The sequence below is a fragment of the Phyllostomus discolor genome, chromosome 3 (genome assembly GCF_004126475.2).
Source record: "Phyllostomus discolor isolate MPI-MPIP mPhyDis1 chromosome 3, mPhyDis1.pri.v3, whole genome shotgun sequence".
In the NCBI taxonomy this organism is placed as follows: domain Eukaryota; kingdom Metazoa; phylum Chordata; class Mammalia; order Chiroptera; family Phyllostomidae; genus Phyllostomus; species Phyllostomus discolor.
The window spans coordinates 26,743,484-26,768,147 of NC_040905.2; the positions used below are offsets into that span (position 1 = coordinate 26,743,484).

The following is a 24,664-nucleotide window of genomic DNA, read 5'->3' on the forward strand; positions in this document are numbered from 1 at the left end:
TTTTGGAGTTTCATGTCTTCCCAGATGACAAAAACCGTAGAACTGTTGTTTGTACCAACAGTGAAAAAAGTTACTTCTAATTTTTCTCTAACTGTAATTTTCTAATTATGATAATGTTAATATTGAAGTGGTGATATTAATGTATTGTTCTGAGCCATTTACAATATTAAAAATAAAATTATTACAGTGGCATATGCTACAGTAGTGAAATAGATAAAAAAGAACCTGTACCAATTTCCATAACAAGAGAAATGGAATCTCACAGTGCCTCACATCCCTTTATTATTAAAGGGCCTTAATGACTACACCCTTGGAGGAGTGTTCCTGCCTGTCTGAGCCCGGGGAACAAAGGATAATAGGAAGGGGTCTCCTCTTCCCATTTGGCAAAGCCTCCTAGAGAGTTGGGTAGGGAGAGTGGGGTTAAAGGAGTTCAGGTGAACGTTTTGAAACATTGCATTAAGTGCTTTCTTTAATGAGCATTATCTCTGTATATTTTAATATTTGCCTGAGTATTTTTTGTAATTAGCTTGATCATTTAACATCCCAAATAAGATGGGATTTTTATATCAAAATTTTGATATAAATTAGCTCTCTTATTAAATTCATAATATATTTCTGGTTTTATATAATTACTATCTAATTAAACAATTATTAAGATCAAAAGTGATAATTTATGTAAAGTCATTTTGTAAACTATAAGACAACAGATGTATTTATGTGGTTATTATTATGATATATTCTCCTTTAGAGAAGTATGAGTTATTAAAAATCTTAATGACTTGTGAGAAGTGAACAATTAAGTATTAACAATTAAGTCTAATGAAGTGATTTCCATAAACTCACAATGACCAAGGATGTTCAAATAGACTACATTAGAATTTAGAAATCTAAGTTTCATTTTTAATGACTTGAATTAAATCTGTTCCAATAATTTATGTCTTATCATGACTCAACTTTCAGGGAATTTTCTGCACAAGGAAATAAATTTCATATATAGCAATATTTCATTTTCTGTAGCATTATAAGAAGGAGTCTAAAAAACAGAGGGTAGGTAGTGAAATAAATACTATTTCAATGAGGTCATAAACAGAAAATAGATACAAATTATGCTATGAAAAAAGGAAGCAGCATATTTGTGAGACTAGTTTTCCTTTAGTTGTAGTATGCATCACTCAGCATTGTATACATGTGAAATGTGCATATGTGTGATCTTGTTCATACAAATACCAATATAAATACACATTCACATAATTCACATTCTCTTCTTTCAGAGGTGAGATAGTCTAAGATATTTCTACATCCATATACAGTATTACTGAAATAGAGTATCACTCATCATGTCCTTGCTGCTTGATGCAAGTTGAATTACTTACTGTACTTGTTACATTTCGAACTCTTTACATGCTTTTTCTTTAGCTATTTATCTGTGAACTTTCTATCTCCCCCGTAGACAGGCCCTCGTGGATGCCTTCCCAATAGTGTGCCCACTGCACGTTCATCACCACTACTCTTATTCCCTCCGACTTCTGTGCTGTTACTGCTGGCTAATTGCTGCCGTTGCTTTCCAGATCACACCTTTCAGTACCAGCATTGTCTGGAAGTGGTCTGGCCAGCAATTTTGAAATACACGATTCCCTGGAACAGTCTTTATTTTGAAAGATATGCGTACCCATACTGGTTCAGCTGTTCACATATTTTTTCAATTTGGAAAAACAAAATCTATGATAGATTTACTATATTGGTAGAATATATTTGGTACCTGTTAGACATAGAGATTTTTAATAGTTTGGGGGATGATCCAGATAGCGCTTAGAATGTAAATATCAACAAATGCTTTTCAGACACTGATACAAAAAAGCAATTGCTCACATATTGATACAGTAATGTAAATATGTAATCCTCTTAGAAGATAAATACCTCACTTATTGTGTTAGACATCTAACATCAACCAATTGATGACTGATGGACAAGTGGAAGTTTCAGTCCTGTGCTTTAATCGTGAGCCATTTCTGCTCCGTTTTGTATTTATATCTGTGCTTCAGAATTAGATAACAAACATTTATGCATTTATGATCCCAGTATTGGGGATTTTCTGAAAGTAAGTACTCTGATGCATTTTTGAGCCACTTCTTAGTTTTGACATTCCTCAGTGTATAAAGTATCAATTTGATGGCAATAGCATATCCTCAGAATATCGGAAGAAACTTGCATCTTTGAGGTTCCTATGTTTTAGTAAGATCCTCAAGAAATTGGGTAGCTATTTCCATGTGCCAGTTCTTTTTTTTTTAAGATTTTTTTTAGAAACTTTCTTTTTCTTTTTTTTAAGATTTATTTATTTATTTTTAGAGAGAGAAGGGAGGGAGAAAGAGAGAGAGAGAGAAACATCAATGTGCGGTTGCTGGGGGCCGTGGCCTGCAACCCAGGTATGTGGCCTGACAAGGAATCGAACCTGCGACACTTTGGTTCGCAGTCCACGCTCAATCCACTGAGTTATGCCAGCCAGGGCCATGTGCCAGTTCTTATGAAAATAATAAACTTTCTGGCCTATGAATCCCAATGGAATGTCTAAACTATATTTCATTAATCCCTTTTCTATTGCCTTGATCCATCACTGAATTGTACTCTCACACATAAATCTCCCAATTGATCCACACTGGCCTCATAGACAAGCAGAGTTTCTAAACTTTTTGGATTTTAGGAACTAGCAAAAATAAAACATAAGGCAAAAACAACAACAACAAAAACACTAAGATCTTTTGTCAGCCATGGATATCACATTTGGGGGAAAATTACTATATTTTATAAAACACTGGTGGCAAGTTAAAAATTTCATTCACAAATGGTGTTAATGACAAAAAGTTTCAAAAAATGCCATTAAATAAGTATAGCTAAGTATGTTGTTGAACTTTTTTATGTTGTTGTAAAACTTTTTCTACAAAAAAAGTTTTAGAAGACACAAGCTTCCAAAAGGATGTATTAGAAATAAACTCATTTGAGATAGAACTTACTATGAGTGTTTATTTTTCTCCTTTAACACTGAGTTGTTTCAGCTTTCCAGGATTGCAGGAGCTTTCTGACCTATGAAAGCACATGGGCCCATACATTTTTGTTGCTGTTATAGATGCGGTACTTACTTTTGATATTTATGGGCCAGTCATTAGTGGATATTAACTCTAATGAATATTAAAGTTTTACACTTACACTTACTGGTGAAATGTTTTGCTTAAGTCCTGTACTTTTCATAAATTATCATGGTGCCTGAAGATAGGCGTTTTCAGCTCTTGATCTTCACTTTATATGTTAAAAAGGCTGTAAAAATAATAGCTGCTTCCTCTCTCCCCTCTACTCATAAACCTTTCCATAGGAGTTTCATGAAGAGGAAAATGATTTGTGTTTCCTTCGATTCAATGAAGTGCAACTAAATCATCCCAGTGTAAGCAGATAAAGGCTTTTTAAATTTTTATGTACAATAGGTACCTTAAGTGACCTTTAAAATAATAAGCAAAACCATAGTTGGTGAAGGATTATTTAGTAGGTAGATTGGAAGGGGACAGCTTTGGGGTGCTGGCTCCCCTAGGAACCTGGCTGGTTCTTAGGGCTGGAATTACTCCTCATAGACCTTTCGTTCTTGGTTAGGGTACAGGTGTAGGCAATCTGACTTTTCATAGTTGTGCAAACCCTGTAGGGGTGTGATGTTATGATTTTTAGGCATGACTCCTGGAAGACAAACTTTAAACTGCATAAATGATTATAGGTCTTTCTCTTGGTTTAGAACACCACTTCTGAAGTCAGACTTCTTAAATTCAAATACAGGTTTTACTACTTGCAAACTGTGCTATTTGGGGCAAGTTATTTAATCCCACTGAAACTTTTCCCCCATCTATAAATGATATTAAAAACTTGCTCCACGTAGATATGTAGAAACAATGGTAAAATTCCACTCTACACTTAAGCCACTTTTTAGTACAGAAATGACACTTATTCCTTATCACATAAAAGTTGTCAGTTCAGGGGTGTGGTATGCAAATTCTTGTTATCCACTGGTGAGTTACCTACCCAATATAATGCCACCTGTTCTGATTGTCATTATTTTTATATATATTCAGATTCCGGGGGGCTTAATTGTAAATTGAGGAAAATCACATAATTGACAGAAGCAAAATTGTGAACTTAGAAAAAAAATAGATAACATAGCATAAACCTACAGAGCTGAGTGTTAAATTTTCATCCAATCCATCAGATGCCATGAAAAGTTGTGAAAGTGCTAAGGAAACATTTCCAGGTGGGCTGCAGTTAGGAAGAGAGCAGCCTCCTTATTTAGATTTTTAGGAGGTGTAAGCACAGCCTCTACGTATCCAAACAAACACTAATTTCAGTGTGCAGCATCAATTCTAGAACCAACTTAAGTTGTGTCATAGAGACAAGGCCTCCATCTTCTGGACACCATATTTGGGAAATGTTCAGAAACAGAGGTGTATTCCAAACATCTTCCAGAAAATTTTTCAAAATTCTCAAAAAAGAATGTAACATTTTGACAAGTGATAAAGCACTGAGGCTGTTGTGATTCACATCTGTTTCATATACAATGTTACAGAATCTGCAAGCCAAGTCCTTTTATTAAAGATCAATTTGGGCTTGTTTGGGCTCGCTCTTTACACATCCAACCCCAGCTCAGAACAAAGAACAAACTTAGAGATTGTCCACAGGCATCCAAGAAGAAAGAGAGCAAATATACTATGGTTCATGAAAGATTGATGACCAAATATTTACATACTGCTCTCAGTTTTAAAAAATGTTGACAAACAAAAAGCATAAAGAGACCAGTCAAGTCTAGAGGTATAGGCACGCCAGCCATGTGGATTCTGTCTATCTGCCTGCAATCCCCATCTCCACGACGGAGCGCCAGCAGCCACAGTCTTTTGTAACTTCCTAAGTCACTAGTTACCTCTTGAAAGTTAGAGGACAGAATGTTACAGGCTAAATGTTAGAAATCGTGACACTACCCAAGGATTTCATATCCTGCAAAGAACACCAAATCATTATACCAAAATATTTATGTCGTTACAATTGGTCACATTGAAATGTGTCACATTTTTAAGAATTTACCCATGTTTGTGAATTATACCCCTGTGGTTTCATTGAACCTTAGTATTTTTCTTTTTGCAAAGAAAATACTTTTAAAGTATTCTCCTTGGCTAGTGGTTTGGTCAAACACATTGCACGAAGAACTTAAAATGCTTAGTCATGTGCGTTTCCTTATTGGTATTCCTTAGGTGTCTCAGCCCGGGGCAATGACGTAACACCTAAGTCCGGCCAGAGACACAGGGCGCACTCTGTTCTGACAGAGTGTTATTCATGATCACCACTTTACATAAATGTGAAAGAATATCAAATAAAGACGTGAGCTAATTATGCAGAAAGTGGAAACAAATGCTTCTCTTAATACTGTGAGATTTTAAAAAATACTGTGAGATTAAGATGTGATATTCTTAGCAGGCAGATAAAATGAGTTAATTTCTCGGAAGATAGTGTCTTCAGTATGGGCTTGAGATATAGAAAAGGGTAAAATATGATAGACACTTTCCATCTGAGTTCTGCCATAAGTAAACTCTTCTTTGTAATTTAAAATTCTGCATTCTGCCAAGGCATATGAGTGTGTGTATGCACGAGAAAGAGAGAGAGAAGGGGGGAGAGAGAGAGAGGGAGAGTTTTAACAGGCAGATCTGCATTCGTTATCTTTCATATGATTTGGGAAGTGTGTGTGTGTTCATAGAAAACTGGCACACTGTGGCATTTTAGGGGTGTTGCATAGGGCAGCTGTGTTTCAGCCTTCGGTTAACTAATGCGTTTTATGAATCAAGTCCTAAATTCACGCTCTTGCAGTCATTGCAATCACATATTTGATAATGGGGGATTCCTGCCTTCAAGTTTTGTTTACACCAAAAATACAAATTCATATGAATTTCACGGATTGATCATTTACAACATCGGGAAAGCCAAGGGGGTTGCTGAACTGTTACTGCATGGGCAGCTACACGTCCTATTTCAGAAGCCGAGGGTGCTTTGAGTGCAGTGAAATTAATTTCATGCCGGATAGAGCACTCCCCCTGAAATCCTTTGCTTTTCTTAATCTATCATTGCATGGGCTGTAGTTTAAGGCATAGAGTGAATGAAAGTGTGGGGCTTGCCCAGTGTAAAATGTCCCAAATTAGAATTTATAGCCTGATAGGGCAAATGATAACCCAGATATATTTTATTAATAGGGTTTTGTATAGCCTACACTCCTAGTGACAGGATTCAAATTTACACTGATTCAGGAATAAGTGCTAACGTGTAATGTCATGTACTTGCAGCCTCTAAGTATCAAGTGTCCTATTTCTGAGTGTATCCAACACTACACTGCGTTTAGCAGCAGCAGGCAGCACAGGGGTTTCAGTTTTATCTGAAGAGCTGTCACTACCAGGGCCAGAGGCAAAAGTCCAGCATTGTTTGTTTGACTTCCTTCCTCTTGCTTTTCTCCTCTTCTTTCCTCTCCCACATCCTACAATCCATTCTGGCGGTGGACAGCAGAGATAACTGCAGACTACAAATGAAAAGCTGAGCTGGCCCTGAAAATATTGCTCCTTGCAGCTATTTAATTGCAAAAGAATCTTTGCGCTGGAGCTTCACCGTGCCCCCTTGGAAGGCAGATTTAGTAATTTGTCTGTCAATCATTTGTAATTTTATACCTTAGAGCCTGGAGGGGCAATAAGTTAGAATTAGAGAGTTTTACACTGGAATGCTGATTCTTAGAAAATGAAAAGCCAAGATTGTAGGAAAGTCAAGTCTTTAAAAAATGGCTTCTACAGATCAAGTTTTATTGAAATAACAGAAATAAACTCTTCACATTAAACTGATTTGAAAATCAAAGATGGTCAGTTATTTATTGTAAAATATTAAAGCTTTCCTATATTAGTGCTACTTGTTCTTCTGCCTTGCTATCGGTTAGTAGATAAAAATGGTCAGTACGTTAAAATGCATTTTTTTCTTATTTTTTAACTTTTTGTCCTGATCAATTGGATTATTTGTCCAAAGGACCACAACATAATGAACTGTTTTAGAATTGATGATGCCACACCAGAGAGTGATTTCTTCATCCTTTAGTTCTACTTTTATAACAACTAAAAATTCATTATTTTTAAAAAACAGTACTGGTAAAGATAGATATTGCTGAAAACCTCTGAAGTTAAAATGATATGTATTTTTAAATCAGGAACATTAATAGGTAAATACTGTTTCTGTTTTCATGCATGTCTGTTATGATTTCCAAAAATCTAGGACTGCAAATAATTTATGACTTTATTTTTAAGTATACCATACATATAGAAAGTGCATACCTCATCAGGTATATGGCTTACTCAAGATTATGTGTGTAAAGACTCAGCCATAATACTGTATTTGGTTAATGGTTTATTTATTTATTTTTTTGCTGAATAGATTTTCATTTTGCACATGAACCATACTATATCCATTGTTATCACTGGGAATTTCTGTAGTGTCCAGTTGCAGCTGACATGAACATTGCTGATAGATTTCTTCTGGTCTGCTTACATGCACATTTCTGTCCAGTATTTTTCTAGGAGCATTGCTGAGACAGGGTGTGCATATAAAGAGCTTTAAAAGAGATTGATAAACACCCAAATTCTTTTACTATTGTACATTCCTACACACAGTTCATAAAAATCCTGATAACACCCAATACTTGCTAATATTTGACATTTTTCTCCTAACTCACTCTTTTTTAAACCATTCTGATCGGTATATATTGACATCCCAGAGAGATTTAAATTTGCATATTATGAGTAATGAAACTGATCATCTTTGTATTTATCTATTGGCTGAGTAGATATCCTGTTTTGCAAAGTGCTTGTTTAAATATTTTGATCTATTTTCTATGGGTTGTTTATCATTTTTGCACATTTACCATGTCCCATGCTTTTGCTGGTAAAAATATAAAGATACAGATGATACAGACTCACAAGCACACGCAACACACAAAATGAGAATGTTCTCTTCCACTAGCGCCCCTTCACTTTCTCAATTTCTCAACTTTTAATATGGCCAAATGTAAATTTTTGAAAATTCCCTTAATGGTTTGTGTTTTCCTTAAGAAAGCATTCACTACTCTAGGGTCAGACATGTATTCTGAAGGCTTGATTGTTTAATCTTTCCTATCTAGACTGGCATTCCATATGGAATTGATTTTTGTGTATTTTTTGAGTTGGGAATCAAGGTGCATTTCTTTTTTACCATCTAGATATCCATGTGAAAGGGGATCTTTCTCAATGTGAGGCAGTGCACATGACTCTCATAAACGAGGTATATTTCTAGGCATAAATTAGGTGTCTGTATTTTCTCCTGTTCCATTGTTTGTCTCTCCTTACATGGACACCACAGTCTTAATTGTGCCTTCTTTGTAGCTTTGTAATGTGCTTTCTGATCAGATCAATTCATTCTTCCAGATTTGTTTCTTCCATTTAAGTCTTGTTTTTCCTGGTCCTTCACACTTTCACATACATTTTTGGGACAGGAATTGTGTTAAATCTATCAGTTAATCCAAGGAGATTGAAATCTTTATAATGTTACACCTGCCAACCCATAAGCATGGCATTTCTCCAGTGATTTAGGTCATCATTACTTTCAGTTGTGTTGTGTGGTGTCTGGTGAGGACGTCTGACACCACCCACATAGATTACTCCTAGGCCCTGGATGCTTTTCTATGATATTTACAAATATTATTGTTTTAATTTCTTCATTGCTGATAAACAAAAGAAATTGAGTTTTGTACATTGGCTTTTTGTTTGCACTTTATCAGTGCATGTTAAATAGATGTGCTGATAGCAGTGAATGACATATTGCTATCTGAAGAGAAGTTTTCAATATTTAACTTTGAATGTAGTTTTAGGTAGCTTTTTTTTGCATTATCAAATTGAAGGGATCCCTCTCTGTGCCTTATTTGGAGAGATTGTTTTTTGAATGACTAAAGGCTTGAATTTGGTGAAAAATGTGTATTTATGCCTCTTATGAGTTTAATATCTACTATTATTATGGATGTCACACAATGTTCTGTTCATTCTGCTTCTTTGCTAGAAACACTAAAATAAACCAAAAATATAAGAAATTAGAAATACATTTTTATTTACAATAATGCTAGGAATGGAATCAGACACAAACTATAAAAAGTAGGTATACCTAGTTTGAACATCATGTTTCAGATATCATATAGTATGCAGATTTTATTAAAACAAAAAGAAGGAAGGAGAAAAAAATGGAAGGAGGAGAAGGAGGGAGGGAGGGAGGAGGGTGGGAGGGCAGGAAAGAGGAAGGGAGGGGGGAAGGGCCATGACTCCCAGCCCCTCGCTGCATCACTGAGCTCTGAAGACCAGAGAAGGCACAGGGGAGACAGGAGGCCCCTGGAGGACAAGCTCCAACACGAGAAAGCAATGTCGAGGGGGTGGTACAAGAACTGCATTTTTAGTTTCCACTTCACACTCAGCACCCTTCTCTTCCTCAGTCAGTTATTAAGCAACAGTGAGGCCAAGATGGGGTTGTCATCATTCAAAAGTAAATAACTGAAGGGTCTGACTATAAGACAGTGAGTTGACATATTTAAAAAAAGGTAAGAAACAAAGAAATCAGAAAAAGGAGAAAATAGAACAACAATAATATGCAAAAGGCAGAGACAGTGTAACTCCAGAAAATAAAATTACCCCCAAATAACTTAAGAGGAAGTTAGCCATATACTTTTTTATAGCCTAGAGATATTCAAAATAATGAAAAAAGATGAATCAGAGAGACAAAGGAGGCATCGAAGGAATAACAATGAGCTGGCAATACTCGTGGGAAAAAAGGAACAGATAAAGCAATCACTGAAATAAAATCAGAAGCATGAAGAAGAATAGATAATGCAGAAATAAAGAGGACTGTTACATGGAAGTAAAACAGAAGAGAGGGAAAAAGACAAAAACAACAGAAAAGAAGGCAATAGATATAGATGAGAGAGAACAGATCTAATATATGGGTGATGGTGGTTCTCACCTGGAAAGCAATTTTCTAAAGGAGTAATATCATAGTGGCTTTTTAATTCTCTAGTTTTCAGTGTCAGAAGGTTCACAAATTTATTCACAAATACTGTATAATTGTCTAAGTAGGGCCATGAGTCATCCAACCCCAGGGTTGTCCTCAGAGAAAAAGAGGGTGGGCTGCTGTGTTTCTGGAGGCACCGTGAACACTCCATTGCAGGTAAATAAAGTGCCCTGGGGTCATGGGACAGGGCCATTTTCCTATCTTGCAGGCAACAGAAAGTCTTATCAAATATGCATTGACAGGAAATGTAGGCACCCATGTGTCTTTCTTGCATAATTGCCTTAGAAATGACATGGACTCAATTAGGACTGAGATCAAGGTACAAGATTGAAATCTAGACATGCAACTGTATTAAAGGAGAGGTGGACTCGTGTTGGGAGTGTGTGCAATAAGAACTACCCTTTACTTGTTAGCCCTGGCTGGTGTGGCTCAGTGGATTGAGCACAGGCCTGCAAACCAAAGGGCTGCAGGTTTGATTCCCAGACAGGGCACATGCCTGGGTTGTGGCCAGGTCCCCAGTTAAAGGCACATGAGGGCCAACCACAAATTGATGTTTCTCTCCCTCTCTTTCTCCTTCCCCACTCTCTAAAAAATAAATAAATAAAATCTTAAAAAAAGAACTACCCTTTACTTTTTAATGTATGTACTATTCGAACTTTTAATAAAACCTCATATTGTTTTAACATAATCAAAACCTAATTTTAAAAGTTTCCTCATTCTTATTTGAACTAATATTAAATAGGACACTTTCAAATTAGAACTAGTAATGTTTCTTTTCAACATCATTAAATATTATAAGGAAAAAACTTCTTCGATAAGATATCGTATTATTGATACTTACAATAACCTAATTACTTTGCAGGGTTATCTCTGTTTTAAATAACTTGCCCCAGGTCATCTAATTATGAAGCATGGATCTGGGGAACATTTGGTACACACTTCAATAAAAAGCATCTAAAATAATTTGCTGGATATTTGTTTTAGAAAGTCATGGGTAAGAGAGAGAATCAGGTAAAAGACTCATAGGTTGTCTGAGGTGGGAAGAAGCGTGTAACATTGAGCTTCAAAGTCAGCATCTAGACAATTTCTCTTTTCTGTGAGCCTTTGAGTTGCTTACATTTTATCATATTTTATACCTTTTTTGAATTACAATGTCATTTCAAAAAACCTGAAACAATTTTAATAAACTGGTATTTATCACGTTGTCTGTTTTTGAGATTAAAACTAGTTGGTTTTGAATATGAACTTCAAACAATTTTGAATCTATCTCTTGCCTTTGAGTTCAAGGAAACAAAGTCTAGATTCAGTTTGAGACAAATTTTATAATTCTGTGGGATTTCTTTCTTTTTTCTTTTTTTTATGTTGAGATTAAGAGAGTGAAGGATCTAGATACAAATTCAGGGCAAAGGAATGGAAGATTAGAAAACTAGAATTTGCTAGGCAAGCTACTGGGAGGGTCCTTTTGTGAAGAAATGTTGCATAAATAATGCCAATGGGGGTCTAAATTCACTGTTGCCATGGAGACCTTTGTGCCTGGTTGCACTCAAATCTTTTCTCTTTTAAGAAGGCAACCACTAGGCTTGTGGTATCTCTGATGCGTCTTGCTTTGCTTTCTCTTAAACTGTGTGCAAGTGAAAGCAGAAATTAAACTGGGGTAGTTTGGCATCCTGACTTTTTCAAGGCTGTTCTTCCAGTCCGTTCGTGATTTTTTAGCTCTTCTGGGGACCTGCGAAGCCCTGGCGCAGGGAGGGGGGAGCAGGTGGAGAAGCCCGGGACGCCCGCACCACTCTGCCCCTGCTGCGGGGAAAAGTCACCTCTCATCTTTGTGACTAGTCGACTTGCTTGCCTAGGCTACAGTTCTGAAGTATTTAAGGACCGTTTGTTCCCAAAGGTAAAAGAGAAGATGTGAAAACTAAATGTATCTTTTTTTTCCATTCTTTCATTATTAATATTGTTTCTGTGATGTTTTTAACTGAAGCTTTGAAACTGCTGCTTGAGTGTCATGTGTAGAAAACATGGGTAGGACTTATTACTGGCCTCACGCTTGTCAGTTTGTTCGGGGTGTTCATGTTAAACCTGCAAATGTCAAATAACCGAATTAAACAGAAAGCAGTTGTCAGGATCGAAGTGCCATTTCCTATCAACTGACCGCTATGACTGGTTAAGAATTATTTTTAGTAAAACTTAGTTTTGTGGATCTATCCTGTAGGTTTTATGAAAGTTGGTATTCATGTAAATAACCATTTATAGTTACATGGGTATTAAGTAATTAAAAGATGACTTGGAAACTGTGGGCCTTTTTTCTCATTTGGTCCACAATTAAATGATTAATCTCATCAAGAAAGAAATTGTTCAGAGAGTAAATGCATAAAAATTCCCTGATCACTATCACTATGTAGTCACAGTAAAAATTCAATGTTGGACTGCTAACTTGTTGCATTAACTTTCCTTTTTTACAGAAATTATTTGGTTTTCCATGATGAGCTTTATATTAGATATAGAATACAGTAATTACATGTTTTGATCAGTCTACATGATTCAGATGTAAATGGGATGTATACATCCCATAATTATAGAAAACCTTTACCATACAAGTTTTTCTAGATTGCTTTTATTCAAATAACTCATTGAGAGAATAATTGATCAAAATTTATGGCTTCATAATATCAACTGTGTCACCACTAGAATTCACAATATTTGTGATGCTCGACAGATTTTAAAAAATTGATTCAGAAAGCTGGTGATTTGAAGATGACAGTCTGTGGGAATTGTATATTTATTGTTTATATTTGTAAGATAGGCGATAGGCGTACATTGGAGGATTGTAGATAATATGCAATTTCTGGAAAGTCTTTAGGTTTTTTCTTTTGAGTATTTCCAAATGGATGGTAAATAGCAGAGAATACTTTTCAACTGAATTATGAGAATCACAAGATAAATTTCCTACTTGATTAGTATTATTAGAAATTTGAATGACTCTGAAAATCATGTACTAAATATAAATAATGACCATGTTTTAGTATGTTAATTGCCTAGTGTGGATATGATTTATTCTAAAGATACTAACAAAAGATCACTCATGTTCTAGGGGTACTTTTAAGTAAATATTTCATTTCAATTAATTAAAAATTATAAGTTTATGTTAATCCTATTAAGGCTCAGAGACCTTTTCATTTTTAATGAATGAAAATAAGCCTGAACATATAGATTGAACAGTGAATTAAGAAAACTTTGACCGTTGAAAATGTTACTCATGCACTGACTGTTGTTTAATAGTACTGCCAAAATACAAAGGTGAACGAAAGTGGAGCTTCACTTTAGAAATCTAGTGCCTCACACTCACACTTTGTGTAACATCAGTGTTTAAGATACATTAAATCTTCAAACTATAGGGTATGTTATCATGCATGTGATCCACATAGTTTTTTTAAATAAAAAGTTAACTAACCAAATGGCCTATTACTCCCACATTGCCAGACATAAAATTTATATTTTATATGGGAAGAAAATTTAAGCTATTTTCAAGGGTTTTTAAAAGTCTTGATATGTATATCGTGTGGATATACCCAAAGGTTCTGCAAGTTATATTCCACAACAAAAGCAGAGAGTCAAGCAAAATTTGACTTAAATATACATTCTATGGATTTCCAAATGCCTTGTTGCAAAATCCTCTCTGAGCTATTTTACTCATGTTTTATGCACACAATTAAGAAAAATAGTTTCAATTGTTTAAAAAAGTATATTTACCCAGGCAATCTCAGATTGGGTTCAACTCTGTTGATCACATTGCCAAGTTGCAGAATTATAGCTAAAACGTCTAACCAAAAGTTCTAGTTGGCATGGGTTAGGGACAAAGATTTGTGTTTGTGTTTTTTGCATATAGCTTACTAACATGGAAATTCTGTTTTAGGGTTCTGTTTTATAGTTTTATAATTCGTGTATTTTGTAATACCTTATATTCAGCAATTTTTGTTGAGTCCCTCCTATGGGCTAAACATTGTATGAGTTACTGTGTACAAAAATGGAAAGAGATATTCCCTAAAGTCCAAGAACTGAAAAATCTGGTGGGAATTCAGACATGAGAACTAGTAACTGTAATGTAGTAAAATTGCTGTAATGGAGTTATGGCCCAGGAGAGCATGCTATAGTTTATACAGTGCATTAAAATACATTTATCTGCTCCTCCCAACCTGAGATGAAGAAATGTTAAGTGACGTGCATGAAATAACTATTAATGAATCACTGTAAAGATTATTTCCCTGTGGTAGCCAGGGAAGTCCTATGAAAATGTAAATGCTGTCTTGTTACCACTTTATGCAGAGTAAAAGTCAAAGCGCATACAAGGCCTTTTGTGATCTGAAGCCGTGTCTATCCCACATCTCCAAGAGTCTTCCTTTCCCCTTGTTCCCTTTGCTCCAGCATAAAAACTCCTTGCTTCTAGAACGTGATCCCAGCATAGGGCCTTTGCATTTGCCGTTTGCATATGCTTGAAACACTACCTGACCTTCCCCAAGCCCAACCCAGATAATACACACGCTTCTCCTTCATTTCCTTCTTTTTTGTTGTTTTTAAAATATACTTTATTGATTATGTTATTACAGTTGTCCCATTTCCCCCTTCATTCCCCTCCACCCTGCACACCCTCTCCCACCCACATTCCCCCCTTTAGTTCATGTCCATGTGTCATACTTATAAGTTCTTTAGCTTCTACATTTCCCATACTATTCTTACCCTTCCCCTGTCTATTTTCTACCTACCATCTATGCTACTTATTCCCTGTACCTTTTCCCCCTCTCTCCTCCTCCCACTCTCCTGTTGCTAACCCTCCATGTGATCTCCATTTTTGTGGTTCTGTTCCTGTTCTAGTTGTTTGCTTAGTTTGTTTTTGTTTTTGTTTTAGGTGTGGTTGTTAGTAATTGTGAGTTTGCTCTCATTTTACTGTGCATTTCCTTCTGCTCTTGGCTCACATGCCACCTTGTCAATCAGTTTATTCTTGGTAATCCTACTTTAATTCCCTCTCTCACCTTCTTTTTCTGCATTATTTTCCTCCATTGCTTTTACTTCAGATGGTGCTCTCACTAATCATCGGTCCACTTTGTTTAACATCTGTTTACTCCACTAAAATGTAAACTCCACGAGGGCAGGGATTTTTGCCTGACTTTTTTGGTGAAATACAAGTAGCAGGTTTATTCTTGCTTATATGCCAACACTCTTAGCTCAGTCACCCGTATCATCACAGAACAGGAGTTGAGAATTTCCTTTCTGTGGCACGATAGGTGACAACAGATGAACTCTTAGGGAGAAGACCCAGCATCTGACCCCCTCTTATCACTCCCTGGCTATAGAATCTTGAGCAATGCTTCAGCTTCTGTAGCTGACTATTGCCTCCACCACAAAAGGTGTGCCTGTTACTGTAGTACCCTGGCTCTCCCTAAGACTTTATGACTTATCTGCATATCCTTTGAAGTATTTTATATAAAAATTACATTAAAAAGTATGTCCAATCTCTAAAACATTATGTGTTTCTGTAGTTTTTCAATGCCTGATATCATGATACAAATTATTCAATGCTTAGATTATTTATGTGATCATATTCAGTAAGCAGTTCTGTTAAATTTCATCTGAAAAAACAAAACACATTCTTAGGATCCTAGGAATTACTGACAAATATTAGTCATGTCCATGGGGTATCTCCTATACTTTGGTTATATCTAATGCCTACTTACCTGGGAATCTGATCACTGGCCTCTATCCCATTAAGTTCATCCTATATTTGACAAGTTTCATTAAACTGAGCACATAGTTTTGAAAAGGAGGTGGAGGAGAGTGTATGGGGAGAAATGGTGTTGGAAGGAGACTTCATTTGGGATGGTAAATTACACAATATAGATGATCTATTGTGTAAATGTGCTCCTGTAACCTGTATAATTTTGTTAACCAGTGTCACCCCAATAAATTCAATAAAAAAGGAAGACATAAAATAAAGAATAAAATAATAAATAAAAACAAATGTTTTTCAGCAAGATGGAAAACAAATAAAAAATAAAAATAATAAAAATAAACTCTGCCAGCTTTAGGAGTTTAATAAATACTATTATGTAGAGAACTACATAGTGACATGTATAAATTTTTTCAAAGCTGTAAGGGTCACTTCTCCTAGGAACAAAAGTATGGAGTTAGTCTGCAGCTTCCAATGGCACTAGGTTGTTCTTTAAGAAGGAAAAGTAATCCTCTCTGTTGGCGAATTGTCTGTTTCAGTGTGAAGGTGAAAGATCATTAGAGCCTTTCTGCCTCCCATCAGCCTCCACCACAATTTTACTTACAGTGTCAATTTGCACGTGCACTTCTCCAATGAGAGCAACTCTGAAAACGATCACTTATTGCACAGCCTTCCCATTGTTCACATGTCCATTCGTCATGAATTTCAGCTGCTTGAGCTCATTGCAAGCCCTCATGCTCTTCTGAACCTATTTCTCGTCATTTGCATCAGCATTAATACAGTTTCTGGGAGGGATACTATATTCAGCATTGAAATGTTAAAGGTAATCAAATGTAGGTGCCCAGGCTGGGGATTAATTGAACCCACATTATCATGGAGCGCTTCTGCCAAAAATTTGAAACCATAAATTCAGTGGCCTTCAAGTGGGAAACTTTGACTCAGCTGTGGGTCTGTCTGCCTACTCACAGGCCTGGGGTTTGTTGGTGTTTTTTGCCCTGCTGTTGTTTGCTGGTTGGTGTTCAGTGCAGGGAGCTGGCCCGATGTTAGCTTACAGGCCCCAGCACATTCCATCACATATTTAACAATTTGAATGCAAACAGTTTGGCCAAATGTTATACATTTTCAATGTAGGGCATATGGAATTAAATAGAAACTACATTTTTCATTTAAAAACTTCTGACCCTTTTTTGTTACTGTTCTGAAATAATGATTGATACACTTATTGAGCAGATATAGTATCATCCTGATTATTTACTTAAATAATCTCATTGAGTCTTAACAAAGTTCTATATGTTAGACATTACCTTTGTACAGTAGCTGAGAAACATTAAGCTGAGTAATTATTTCATTAGGTGGTATGACTAAGGTTACAGAAATAAATTAGTGCAAGATTAAGAATCCATGTCTGCTTAACTCTGCAGCTCACTCACTTTCAGCCTTCTAATCACAGGCACTGCCCCATTTAACCATCTCACTTAGATTTTGGAAAACTTCGCTTGAGCAACTGTTAGAAATATAGCTACCTTCTCCATGTCTCAAAGGCTGCAGTTGGACATCAACATTTTTAATGGATTCCCTAGAGGATTGCTAGACCCATGAGCATTTGAAAACCAACTATGTGATTTTACAGATGCAGACACTGGCTGTGAAGGAGAAGGAGAAGGACAAGTTCAAGGGTGATCTGAGAGTTCTCTGCAGAGAATTGCCAGCTGGATAGGGATTGGAGCAGTCCTGTCTGCCACATTGGAGACTCATGCAGATGTCAGGTTCAAGGTGGTATGAGATGAAAGGGGTCAATGACATGCAATTAATCTCAGTCTTGTATTATTCCAGGCCTACTCTCTTCCATGCTGTGTTTGTGCATGCACTCATAAGGCAAAGAGAGAGGGAGATCAATGCACTGTTGGCCTGGATACAAGGATGGGCCATTTGGTGCTAAGGAGGTGAATTCTAGACAGTTGGGTTGAAACCTGATTTTACGACATCCTCCCCATTCCTCAGTTCATTTCTTCATTCTCTTCACACTGCTTTCATTTGTAGCTGGTGTGGTGCTTGTTTTATCATTCTGTCTTGCGCATCATTTCATCCTATCCAATAAGTCTATGGATGCTAATATTTCCAAAGCATCTCATAAGGATATTTTAAATTAAATGGTATAGCATAGTTATTTCTACATCACAATTTACTGAGCTCCTACCCAATTTCCATTCTAAAAGCCAGGAATAAAGAGATGTAATGGCGGCCTTCATGGAGCCATTGTTATGGTAAAGACCAGAAAATAAATCAGTGACTGTTATTACTGTTGTTCCCTCTCCAAAACAACACCAGTCTAGGAGCAGAGTATGCTATGGTGACATAGAGGCTACATGCATTCTAGTGACATCCAACAAATGTATCACTATCAATGTTCTCGAAGCTAGACAACTTTCTTATCACCTTTGTTTACAGATAGCATTGAGGTGCTGGGGAAACTTTGAGATATGTGAATTTTTATTGGAAACAAAATTCTTAGTGTATTTATGCAAGCACGGACAAGACCCCTTAGCTGTGGTGTAGCAGGAAAAAAGAAAGACCAGCAGGTCAGAGGCTTAGTTTTATATGTTCCCAGTGCAGTCCAGTTGTAGGACATAAAGAAAATGTGGACATGCTTTGTGCATAACTTTCACGCCATAAGTTCAGAGACATTCTTAACATTGTGGTTCAGGTGCAATGTGATGTCATTTATAAAATGTATGGTAACTTCCTCTTTCATATATAGAAGAACATTTTACTAGATCAAGATGATGAGTGGATGTTCCTGTGCTGTAGACCTTTATTTTTTGGTACTGTGTTATTCATAGCAGAACAATGTGGATGCTCATTAGTGGGGAAGGCAGAATTGTAAAGGGGCTTGCAGTGAGAAGATGACCATGCTGCACTGAGGGACACAGACAATGTTTAGAAAGTTTGCTGCTGGTATTACTTCCTCGTGATTAATTCTGTCACTGGAAATTTGGTCAATGTATGGACAGTTCCAAAAGATGTAGTTAAGTGACTTTTGCCTCTTGCCTTCTAATACCTTCTTTTTCTTGTCTTTCTTTGTTGTTGTTTTTGGCTTTTCATTTGCTTCTTTGTTTGTTTCCTTATTGGAGTAATATGTTTTCAGAAAGAGCAATGGAGTGCAATCAGATCCAGCTCTGGTATTAACTTTACTTCATTTCATTTTCTTTTCCCTTGGATGTCCCCAAAGGGGTTCAAAGCAGCTCAGTATAGTCACTTAATCCCTCTGCACCTCAGTTTCTGTACCTGCAAAATTAAAGGCTTCAACTCTGTGATCCCTTCCAAATGAAATGAGTAGGATTTTATTATTTCTTCAGTAGTGGCTTCCCAGTGCAAGTTAGGGGTACACTGTTTAGCTCTGGAGCAGAGCAGTTTGGCTAAGGTGGGATCTCACCTAGGTCCCTTGCCTAGCCTGTGTGGGCCTCCCATCCAGGGATCTCCAGCCTTTGCGAGTTTCACTTCTCAATCACTAACAATCTTTTTGGCAAGAACATCCATTATGTTCTCATTTATTTGCACGTGGTATAAATATACCACTGTACCAACATTTATCTTCTGGAAAATATAATGAAAATCTTATTTCTAATAGTTAGAACAGTAAATGTAAACATAAATCAAACATTACTCCCCCTGCGCCAGCGGGTCATCTCGTGTACCCCACAAAGATAACTGTTGCCGAGCTGCACAGCTCAGCACAGTGTAGGGATGGTAACAAATTCAAATTGGAATTCAAAACCTGTGAAATAGGTATACTTGTTAAGCCTGCTCATCTGTCCTCGTGGGACTCTCTGTGTTGATTATAGCCAGATTTAAGGGTCACTGATAAAGGCAATTGCATAATCACAAACGATTGTTCATCGTTTGTAAAATGAGTACATAATAAGCACCAGCCACTCTTATTGCCCCAGAGAGGGGGCCAATAAGACAATGCTCATTTCATGGTGCACTCCATCTAGTTAATAGACGACAAGCCAAGGGTTATGCTGATCTTTGTATGCCGATGACATGTACTTGGCCTGTGTTTATGCATCTCTTTTGATCCACTGTTCATGTTGTTATAAACATGAAAAAGGGTCTATGGTAGAAAAGCATTGAGCTAGGCACTTGTTATTTAAAACTTGCCTTGGAGTGGTAAACACACAATACAATTTACAGATGATGTATTATAGAATTATATACGGGAAACATATATAATGTTTTTAAATATTTTATTTATTTATTTTTAGAGAAAGGAGAAGGGAAGGAGAAAGAGAGTGAGAGAAACATCAGTGTGTGGTTGCTTCTTGCACACCCCCTACTGGGGACCTGGCTCACAACTCAGGCATGTGCCCTGACTGGGAATCAAATCAATGACCCTTTGGTTCCCAGGCCCATGCTCAATCCACTGAGCTACACCAGCCAGGGGAAACCTATACAATTTTATTAACCAATGTCACCCCACTAAGTTTAATAAAAAATAAATAAAACTACAAAGATTTAAGCTAATGTCTTCAAAGTAGGCTTATAGAATTCACAGACTAACCAAAGTTAAGACAATTATATGTGTGTGGCAAAGGTTTAGGTTCCAAGAAAAACCTATAATGCTGAAAAATATGAAGTTAAAAATAAAAAGTTAAAAATTTGAGAACTATGTCCAGCCTTGTCCATATGTTCAAAGGCATCAACTGCAAGTGTATATCGTGTGTAGATGTATGGTTTGGCAGAAGTTCAGGGAAAAGGTGGCAGAGGTTTACTTGAATTTAAGTTAACTATTGGACAAGGTTAAGAAAGAAAATCCAATCAAAGATTGCTTTAACAGAAGTGCAGTTTCAATGCTACAAGTCATGCTGAAGTACTTGTCGCTTTTCAGGCTGTGTTCAGAATAGTGTGTGAAATGTTGGGTATTTTGAATTCAGATTTGGGTGGGGGACATCAACAAATGCGAGGTGATGCAGAGGTGTGGCCAGAATGAGGAGACACCCCTGAACACAGTGCTGAGACCTCTTAACTGCCCCTGTTGAAATCACAAAAAAGAAGATGTGATTTCAAATACTGGGTGGTGTATTTAATCATTGAAAACATCGTTATAGTGCTTTTGTTGATCAGAAGGCAAACCTATAACAGAAGTCAGAGCCAGAATTATAAGATTTTTATAAGAAAGCTTATTATGGTTTTAACAACCAAAATGACCCTCCTATGAAATGGTGTGCATCTGCATTTGGTGGCTGTCCCAGTAGCTTTCAGGCAGGACTGTCAGAGAGGTGGAATCTCCAGGAAGGATGGATGATGAACTAAATGACCTTCCAGATCCCATCTACATATGAAATTGCATGATTTGGGGCATTATAACCAGAGTGATTAGAACTAGATATAATTTGTATGTGTAAAATCTGGAAATGCAGGGTCTGGAGGAAGTTATACCTGCCTAAGTGTAGTTGACAGGGTAATAATATGGGTGTCATAATTTATACTTTTTATTTGAACATTTCACCTAAAATGTCATATGGTGTACTTGAGTGTGATATTGCTATGTTACATGATTACATGCTTATGATTTTGTAATAAAAAGTGTGTGTTATTTGTGCCAGACCCTGCATAATCACGATATTGACAGCACCCATTTTTCTGCATGCTAAGGTTTCTAGAGATAAGAGGAGGGGTTTTGATTGAGTAAACACTGCCAAGTGGTTCATGTGTATGTGTACCTGTTGTTTAAGGTATAGAACAAGAATAGAAAAGTTAAATTATTCACATAAATATTTATTCATTCTATTCCTAAAACTCCATGGAAATAACCTTAAATTGCATATTGAATGTCTGTTCCTTTAACTTAGCAACCAGTTAACCATGGTTAATCTATTCCTCTGTTTCCTCATATATAAAACAGAAATAATAATTATAATAGTGATGCTATTAATAGCATTATTTTCTGAATCTCTACGGTATGCACTCCACCATGGGAAGAGAAGGAGGACTTTGTTTTATAGGGGAAAATGGCCTAAGTGTAGTAAAATAGAAAGGTGTGCTATGCTGAGTTTAGTAGTATACAATGTAAGTCATTTAGCTTAAATGCAAGTTCTACAATATTTATCAGTTATGCATGTCTTGTTGATTATTTAATTTCTGATTAGATTATTGCTTTTCTCACTGGAATAGCAAAGGGAAATTGTGTGGGAGAAAATAGGCCTAGTGTGTACAAAACAGCTGCTGGGAGCCTGGGCAGCTTGCTGCCTGGCTCTGCAAGCCAGAGGGGCTGCTGCCGATCAGCTCTGCCCTCTCTATCAGGTAAAACTGCAGCTGATGAAAAGCACAGTCCCTCATTTCATGGGACATGAGGATAATTCGGTTGCTCCCAAGAAGGCATAAACAAAATATTGGCTAAGCATAGACAGATGTTAAGGTTATACTCTGCACATGAATTCATGCACTAGAATTCACTTTAATGGAGTTGAGCTTATGGTGTAAGATCTTGGAGCTCATTATAACTAAGTTGTTATGGGCTGCTAATTTGCTAGAAGCTGCTGTATCTAGAGCTAGCCCAACTGCCTTGATGGGTCTCCTGGTAGTTAATATGGATTAAATGTGAATCTTTTATTTTTTCCCCTGTGGTCTCACATAATGATATTAGCTTGTCTACAGTGTGACAAATTCAATGCACCAGGAACATCTGGTACACTGTTCTTTATGAGTGAAAATAAGCCTGCAAACTTGATAATGCACATCCATTAAGACACTTCTATGTATCGGGGAGAAGATGTAGAAGGATGACGACAATAGAAGCAATTTGTTGGTCACAGTTCATTTTGCTTCAACATGCAGAAGCTCTTTCCGCAGTGGTACATTCATCAGTGCTACATTCCAACAAGTTCTTGAGTGATTATCAGGATGCAAATATGGATATATGCCTTCTTAAGCTGTATGTAATTCATTCCCAGCAAAGAGATTTCAAAAAGGAAAAAAATAAATAAAAAGAAAGGAAACTAACACCTTAGCAGTTTGAAGGTTGGTTCTAATTCAGTCTTTTGAAGTTGGTCTAAGAACAGATCCTCTGAAATGTTAAATCATGAAGCTATTTTTGTGAAGACTGCATTTTTTAATTGAATGTGTAATGTTATAAGAAATGAAAAGTGGAATCAAATCCTGTTGTCCTATTTGGATTTATAACAGTTGATGTAAGAATATTTATGTTTTGAATATGTAGCTACCCAAGCAATGGGGAAATATATTTCACAGATGAAACAATGGAGTTGACAGGAGTGAACACATTTATATATTGTATCAAATAGGAAAGTCACTGGGATGGCCTTTGCTGTGTTATTGTCTCTACTGTACCACTGGCTGAGTAATCTTGAATTATTCATATAACCTCTCTGATTACCAGTTTCCGCCTCTTTACACAAATGGATTATATTTTATATCCTAGATCTCCCATTGGGCCATTTGAAGATAACACACAGTAGCAATACAGCTGTTATTATACAAGTAGCAAAACCATTATACTCTTATATAACATTATATACTCTGAGATCAACCCTGTGGTAATCTCAGGTTCCTCAAGAGTAGATGTGACAGTAGCAATTAAAAAGTTCTCTGGAGGCAATGAGAAAGGGGAGCTCTGAAAGACAAATACTCACGCACACGGACACACACACACACACACACACACACAAACAGAAAGGAATGTCAACCATATAAAAGAAGCAGACGAGTAATGAGACTATTTCTTTGGTTGTAAGAGCTGATAGCTGTCTGTGTCCACAGTGCCAGAAAACTTGACTCTGTTCACCAAATTATGAAAAGCTCTGCAGTTGACAAGGACATTGAGGGACAGGCAAATGAATATCCTTGTCACGCCGTATCTTCATACTGTGGTACAGGACCCATGTTAACACTGTTGACCTTCAAATGTCAAAAAACAGTTAAGTTTTATTAACTGTTTTCTTGTCAATAAAACAAATGACAAAATTTCAAAGGGTTTCTTACTTTGAGGATAGAAATAGATGAGATGATGCATCACATTCAATAACTGAGGAAAATAAGATCATCGTTAAATAGTAACCTTTTACTTAAGTAAAAACTTCCAATCTAATTTGCCTGTTATTCAATCTGGCTCTACACTCCAATCAAATTGAACTCTAATTACTCTGTAAAACAACACATGCAAACATTCTGTATTTGCCTACTTCAGTGCCTTAACTCATGCTGTTTCTTCCATCTGTAGTGCTTTTCTCCACCCATTCACATGGTCAAATAGTACACTCTCATTGTATGTCTCAGATGCTTCCTTCTGCATGTGCCATTGTGTCTGATTTCTTCCTTCTTCCCACCCCATTCTGTCGTCCCTAACTTGATGTTATCTTTAAATTCATTTATGTCTCTCTTAGCCCAGTTTTGCATTTTACTTTGTATTCTGATTAATGGCCCACAGATTTTCACTCATTTACTACCATTAAATACTATCAACAAGATCTGTATTAGTCAGGGTTCTCCAGAGAAAAAGAAATGAGAGTATATATAGAGATCTATAGAAAGAGATTTATTGTGTGGGATCGTATCAGACAGTTATGGAGGGTGAGAAGGCCTACAATCTGTCATCTGTAAGCTAGAGGCCCAGAAAGGCTGCTGGTGTAGTTCCACACCAAACACAAAGACCTGAGAACTGGGAGAATCAATAGTGTAAGTCTTGGTCCAAATTTGAAGGCACAGAGAACAATGAGTATGGATGCCTAGTGGCAGGACAAGATGGATGTCTTAGCTCAAGCAGGGAGAGCAATTTGTGTTACCACCATCTTTTCCTCTATT

At 36.7% G+C, this 24,664-nt stretch overlaps 1 protein-coding gene across 5 annotated transcripts in view; it reads left to right on the forward strand.

The window, feature by feature from the left end:
* CTNND2 (catenin delta 2) overlaps nucleotides 1-24,664 on the forward strand; it is an 828,740-nt gene that overhangs the window by 261,591 nt on the left and 542,485 nt on the right. Inside the window, exon 1 of one of the 5 annotated variants that reach the window (XM_036020264.1) lies at nucleotides 11,712-12,016. The exons of the other annotated variants lie outside the window; for them this stretch is intronic. The gene's annotated coding sequence lies outside the window, so the exon portion shown is untranslated. Of the gene's footprint in view, nucleotides 1-11,711; nucleotides 12,017-24,664 lie in introns of those variants that run through there. 5 annotated transcript variants of the gene reach the window in all.